Source organism: Sorex araneus, chromosome 5 (genome assembly GCF_027595985.1).
Source record: "Sorex araneus isolate mSorAra2 chromosome 5, mSorAra2.pri, whole genome shotgun sequence".
Lineage (NCBI taxonomy): Eukaryota > Metazoa > Chordata > Mammalia > Eulipotyphla > Soricidae > Sorex > Sorex araneus.
Window position 1 is genome coordinate 59,585,774 of NC_073306.1, and position 7,100 is coordinate 59,592,873.

The 7,100-nt window shown below is 42.6% G+C and overlaps 1 non-coding gene across 1 annotated transcript; it reads left to right on the forward strand.

The window, feature by feature from the left end:
• Positions 1-5,696: 5,696 nt before the first annotated feature.
• LOC129405179 (small nucleolar RNA U3) lies at positions 5,697-5,908 on the forward strand. The gene has a single exon (XR_008630370.1). It is a non-coding gene; the product is annotated as a small nucleolar RNA U3 (small nucleolar RNA).
• The last annotated feature ends 1,192 nt before the right edge of the window (positions 5,909-7,100 follow it).

The window sequence follows — 7,100 nt, forward strand, 5'->3', positions numbered from 1 at the left end:
TGAAATTAGTTTTGAGATAAATGAAGTGCTAAAAATTTGAGGCTAGGAAGATGGTTGAGAGTCAATTCTGAAAAGTGAGTTGAGGACAAAATAGGAGGGTTACAGGCTATGGGATAGATAATGAATGAGTGCTATTTGTACGTAGCTTTTAGTACTTGATTCTTTAATAACTTTTACAGGTTGAGATAGCATTTTTTTTATTGTGTCAAGTGGCCCTCGTATCAAAAATTTTGTCAGGAGTGAAGGTCACTTGTGACAAATTGGACCACTTGTTTTGATCTTGAAGAATATTTGATGAACACGTAAATAAAAATTTCTTGAAAATTGCTGTTTTTCCCTTAGTGTGGAATAAAAGGAAGTATAGCACTGTAGAGGACTGGAGCGATAGCACAGCGGGTAGGGGCATTTGCCTTGCATGCGGCTGACCCGGGTTCGATTCCTCCATCCCTCTCAGAGAGCCTGGCAAGCTACCAAGAGTATCTTGCCCGCATGGCAGAGCCTGGCAAGCTACCTGTGACGTATTCCATATGCCAAAAAGAGTAACAACAAGTCTCACAATGGAGATGCTACTGGTGCCTGCTCGAGCAAATCGATGAACAACCAGATGACAGTGCTACAATCTAGTACTGTAGCACTGTTGTAGCATTGTTGTCCTGTCCCATTGTTCATGGATTTGCTCAAGCAGGCACCAGTTATGTCTCCATTGTGAGACTTGTTGTTACTATTTTTGGCACATCAAACATACCACGGCTAGCTTGCCAGGCTCCGCCGTGTGGGCGGGATACTCTCGGTAGCTTGCCAGGCTATCCAAGAGGGGCGGAGGAATCAAACCCGGGTTGGCTGGGTGCAAAGCAAATGCCCTACCCACTGTGCTATTGCTCCAGTCCAAAAGAAAGTATAAGAGAATAAATTAGAAAATGTGTTGTCATAATCTGGAACAAACATTAAACAAAAACTTGATGAAGGACCAGAGAGATATTTTACTGGACTGAGTGCATGCTTTGTATGCAGAAGCTCTGGGATTCAATCCTGGAAAAACCATGGGCCTATGAGCACCACCAAGCTAAGCTCTAGTGTCAAGCCAGAAAGCAGCTGCTGAACATCAGGTGTGGTCCAAAATGGGTGGGGGAGGGGAGAGAGAGAGAGAGAGAGAGAGAGAGAGAGAGAGAGAGAGAGACAGAGAGAGAGAGACAGAGAGAGACAGAGAGACAGAGAGACAGAGAGAGACAGAGAGAGACAGAGAGAGAGACAGAGAGAGAGAGACAGAGAGAGAGAGAAGAGAGAGAGACAGACAGAGAGAGAGAGAAGAGAGAGAGAGAGAAAGAGAGACAGACAGACAGACAGACAAACAGACAGACAAAGAGATAGAGACAGAGAGAGAGACAGAGAGACATATAGTGTAGTGGTGTAGTGGGGGTGTGAGAGGAGAAGGGGGACTAGCAATGAACCAGTGAATTTTCAGGGAATAGCAAAAACCAAGATATGATTTAAAGAAATTGATTTGATTTGACTTGATTACCATTGATCGTCGAATTTCTGGAGTGGTCTCAGTAACCTCTCCATTCATCCTATCCCTGAGATTTTAGAAGCCTCTCTCTACTCGGCCTTCCCAAAGATGCTGCATTGGAGGCTTTTTCAGGGTCAGGGGAGTGAGACCCAGCTTGTTACTGGCTTTGGCATATGGATACACCATGGGAAGCTTGCGAGTCTCTCATGTGGGCAGGAAACTCTCAGTAGCTTGCTAGTTTCTCCCAGAGGGAGAAGTAGGTTATAAGATATTGATATCGGTAATTAAAGAAATTACCCTGTCAATAGCTATGAAGTAGTTAAAAGCATAGAGATGACCCACCTTGTGAACACATAAACTGGAAGTTACTAAGACTCTACTATTTTTAAAATTTTTTAAAAAAATTTTATTGAATCACCGTGAGATAGTTACAAGTTTTCATATTTTGGGTTCAATCTCACAATGATCAAACACCCATCCCTCCACCAGTGCACATTCCCCACCACCAATATCCCGAGTATACCCCCCTCTCCCACCCTCTCCCTGCCTCTAAGGCATACAATATTCCCCATACTTTCTCTCTACTTTGGGGCGTTATAGCTTGCAACACAAACACTGAGAAGTCATCATGTTTGGTCCATTATCTACTTTCCGCATGCATCTCCCATCCCAACTGGTTCCTCTAGCCATCATTTTCTTAGTGATCCCTTCTCTATTCCATCTGCCTTATCCTCTCTGCTCATGAAGCAGGCTTCCAGCTATGGGGAAATCCCCGTGGCTCTTGTATCTACCATCCTTGGGTGTCAGCCTCATGTGATGCTACCCCACACTCCACAAATGAGTGCAGTCCCTCTATGTATGTCCCTTTCTTTCTGACTCATTTCACTTAGCATGATACTCTCCATGTTTATCCATTTACAAGCAAATTTCATAATTTCATCTCTCCTAACAGCTGCATAGTATTCCATTGTGTAGATGTACCAAAGTTTCTTTAACCAGTCATCTGTTTTAGGGCACTCAGGTTGTTTCCATATTTGGCTATTGTGAACGGTGCTGCAATGAATATATAGGTACAGATGTCATTTCTACTGTACTCTTTTGAATTCTTGGGATATATTCCCAGAAGTAGTATTGTGGGGTCATATGGAAGCTTAATTTCTAGTTTTTGAAGAACTGTTCATATTGTTTTCCAGAATGGCTGACCAGTCGACATTCCTACCAACAGTGAAGGAGCATCCCTTTTTCCCCATATCCATGCCAGCACTGGTTGCTTTTGTTTTTTTTGAATGTGTGCCAGTCTCTGTGGTGTGAGATGATATCTCACTGTTGTTTTGATTTGCATCTCCCTGATGACTAGTGATGTGGAGCATTTTTTCATGTGCCTTTTGGCCATTTGTATTTCTTTTTTGAGGAAACTTCTTTTCATTTCTTCTCCCCATTTTTTGATGGGGTTGGAGGTTTTTTTCTTATACAGTTCTACAGATATATTGTATATCCTGGATATTAATCCCTTATGAGATGGGTATTGGGTAAATATTTTTTCCCATTCTGTGGGTTCTTTCTGTATTTTGGTCACTGTTTCTTTTCAAGTGCAGAAGCTTCTTAGTTCGATGTAGTCCCATTTGTTTATGTTTGCTTTCACTTGCATGGTCAGTGCTGTTTCGTCCTTAAATGTTGGGGCTGGACTGAGCTATCAGGGCGAGCCCATGTATACTGTACCGTACTACGGACAGGAACATAGGGACCCATGAAAATGGGCAAGATTTCTCGTGTGTCCTGACTGGTGTGGATGAAGCTGAACATTTTCCCCCTTTCAAGCTGCCTTCAGAAAAATAATTTCAGAATACTGAAAAGAGCAGTTTTTCCTTCTCTCACAGAAGCCTGGCTGGTCTTTGACATGCAGATGGTGTTAGCCAGGCCTGACCTTTGATATTGTAAATTGTAGATTTCAGGTGCAGGCCCAGCTTTGTCTTTGGGATGTAAATCCAGGTGCCTGTAGAAGGTTTCAGTTTCGGTTTTGTATCTTTCCCTTCTGAGTTCTGCATTCTTTTCCCGAGGCTATAGGCCTACCCATACAAGGAAACAATGTTTCCATTTTCTCAATGTTCTCCCTGTACCATTTTTTGATGCCTTTGGTGACTTCACTATATTGCACCCTTTAGAGGTACCATGATCAATAAAAGGAGGTCCACGAGGCCCTCTGCCTTTGCTGAGAGCCAGAGCGAGCCTTAGTCCTCCAATCAATGCATTTCTTCCGCGTTCCTATCTCAGCGCCTCCGATTGCACGAACGTTCACGCAACATTAAAGATGCTTTTTTTTTTTTTTGCTTTTTGGGTCGCACCTGGCGATACACAGGGGTTACTCCTGGCTGTGCACTCAGGAACCACCCCTGGCGGTGCTCAGGGGACCATATGGGATGCTGGGATTCAAACCCGGGTCGGCTGTGTGCAAAAACGCCCTACCCGCTGTGCTATCACTCCAGCCCCCTTAAAGATGCTTTTAGCTTCAATGTCATGGAGAGTTCTGCCTACATTTTCTTCTATGAACCTTATAGATTCACGTCTGATATTGAGATCTTTGATCCACTTTGATCTGACTTTTGTGCCTGGCATTAGACAGAGGTCAGAGTTCATTTTTTTGCAGGTAGCTATCCAGTTTTCCCAGCACCTACTTGTTGAAGAGGCTTTCCTTGTTCCACTTTGCATTTCTTGCTCCTTTGTCAAAGATTAAGTGGCCATTTATTTGGGGGTCTGTGACAGGATATTCAACTCTGTTCCATTGGTCTGCAGGTCAGTTTTTATCCCAATACCATGCTGTTTTAATTACTACTGCTTTGTAGTAGAGTTTGAAGTTGGGGAAGGTGATGCCACCCATCTTCTTTTTTCCAAGGATTGCTTTAGCTATTCGTGGGGGTTTATTGTTCCATATAAATTTCAGGAGTGTTTTGTCTGTTTCTTTGAAAAATTCATGGGTATCCTGATAGGGACTGCATTAAATTTGTAATGTGCTTTGGGCAGTATTGCCATTTTGATAATGTTAATTCTTTCTATCCATGAGCAGTGGATGTATCTCCACTTCCTAGTGTCCTCCTTTATTTCTTGAAATAGTGTTTTGTATTTTCCTTGTATAGGTCCTTCACCTCTTTGGTTAAGCTGATTCCAAGGTACTGATTTTCTGAGGTACTATTGTGAATGGGATTGTTTTTTTTTAATGTCTCTTTCTTCTCTTTCATTATTTGTATATAAGAAAGCCATGGACTTTTGGGTGTTGATTTTGTAGCCTGCCACTTTACTATATCGACTTATTGTTTCTAGGAGTTTTTCTGTAAGTCTTTAGGGTTTTCCAAGCATAGTATCATATCATCTGCAAATAGTGATAACTTGATCTCTTCCTTTCCTATCTGTATGCCCTTGATATTTTTTTCTTGTCTAACTGCTATGGCCAGGACTTCCAGTACTATATTGAATAGGAGTGGTGAAAGCGGGCAACCTTGCCTTGAATCCGATCTTAGAGGGAGGGCTTTCAAGACTCTAGTATTAAGACTCTCTATGGCACCAGTGCAGGCCCAGAGAAGACTGGAGCCCCACCCGAGAGGAGAAGCTCCAAAGGAACAAAGACTGTGATAAGACGATGAAGTCTGGGCCTCTGACAGTTCAAAGCTCTTCCCTCCTGACAACACCTTAGCAACAGAACTATAGAGAAAGCCCCATATGGGAGCAACTTGTAAGAAAAGGCAGCAAAACCAACTTTATATATTTTAATATACATGTGTATTTATGTATTTATTTCTTTTTGGTGGGCGGCTGGGGGCACAATTGATGGTGCTTAGAGCTTACTCCTGGCTCTGTGCTCAGGAGTTACTCCTCCTTTCAGTGCTAGGGGAGTCGTATGTGGTGCTGGGGATTGAACTCAGGTTGACTGCATGACAAGCAAGTGCCTTAGCCCCCCTTTTTGTTCTTTTTGGGTCAATCCGGTGATGCTCACGGGTTACTCCAGGCTTGGAACTCAGGAATTACTCCTGGGAGTGCTTGGGGAACCATATGGGACGCTGAGGATCGAATCTGGGTTGGCTGCATGTAAGGCAAATGCCTTGTCCTCCCTGCTGTACTATTGACCAGACCCCAAGTGCCTTACCCTTGCCCTACCGCTTGGGCCCATGTAAAGCCAACTTTCAAAAGGCAAGTGGTGAAGATTATACTTTCAGGGTTCATTCCTATAATGTTACCAGAGAAGTTTCTCTGATGGCGTGGAGCACCCAAAATCATGAGGAGGAGCCAGAGCATCCTCTCCTGAACATGAAGCCGGTTATGTGTGTTGCTTTTTCAACTGCCTTTTACTGTTGATGCTCTTTCTTCTCTTCCTTTGAAAGAGTGAGAGGGAGAGGATGCAGTCTGAGTGATTCCGGTATGTGCTGAAAGTAGATAATGGACCAACCATGATGACCTCTCAGTATCTGTATTGCAAACCATAATGCCCCAAAGTAGAGAGAGAGTATGGGGAATATTGTCTGACATGGAGGCAGGGGGATGGTGGGAAAGGGGGGTGGTCTGGGAATATTGATGGTGGGGATATGCACTGGTAGAAGGATGGGTGTTTGATCATTGTGTGATTGTAACTCAAACATGAAAGCCTGTGACTATCTCATGGTGATTCAGTTAAAAAAAGAAGGAAAAAATGCCTTCTAAGTATTATGAGAGCACTAGAGTATAAGTCACCTCTGTTGGTATTTAAAATATTTCAACAAAAATTTCTCAGAGCCTCCCATCGTCTTTTTCCTAAGAATTGCTTGAGCTATTTGTGGACGTTTATTGTTCCATACGAATTTCAGGAGTGTTTGATCCATTTCTTTGAACAATTTCATGGGTATCATTATGGGGATCACATTGAATTTATATAGTGCTTTGGGGAGTATTGCCATTTTGACAATGTTAAGTCTTCCTATCCATGAGCAGGGAATATGTTTCCATTTCCTGGTGTCCTCTTTTATTTCATGGAGTAGTGTTTTGTAGTTCTCTTTGTAGAGATCCTTTACCTCCTTAGTTAGGCTGATTCTGAGGTACTTGATTTTCTCGGGCACAATTGTTAATGGGATTTTTTTTTTATGTCACTTTCCTCTCCCGCGCTATTTGCGTATAAGAAGGCCATGGATTTTTGGGTATTGATTTTATAGCTTGCGACTTTGCTGTACAAGTCTATTGTTTCTAGGAGTTTCTTATTGGAGGTTTTAGGATTCTCTAGGTATAGAATCATGTCATCTGCGAATAGTGAGAGCTGGATTACGGTAACATTTAAAAAAGCATGGTACTGGAACAAAGGCAGAGCCGCAGACCAATGGAACAGGGTGGAATATCCTTACACACAACCCCAAATACATGATCATCTGATCTTTGATAAGGGAGCAAGAAATGTGAAGTGGAGCAAGGAAAGCCTCTTCAACAAATGGTGCTGGCATAACTGGACAACCACATGCAAAAAAAAGTGGTTTTAGACCTTGACCTAACACCATGCAAAAAAAGTAGATCAAAATGGATTAAAGACCTCAACATCAGACCACAATTCATAAGGTACATTGAAGACAAGGTCAGCAAAACC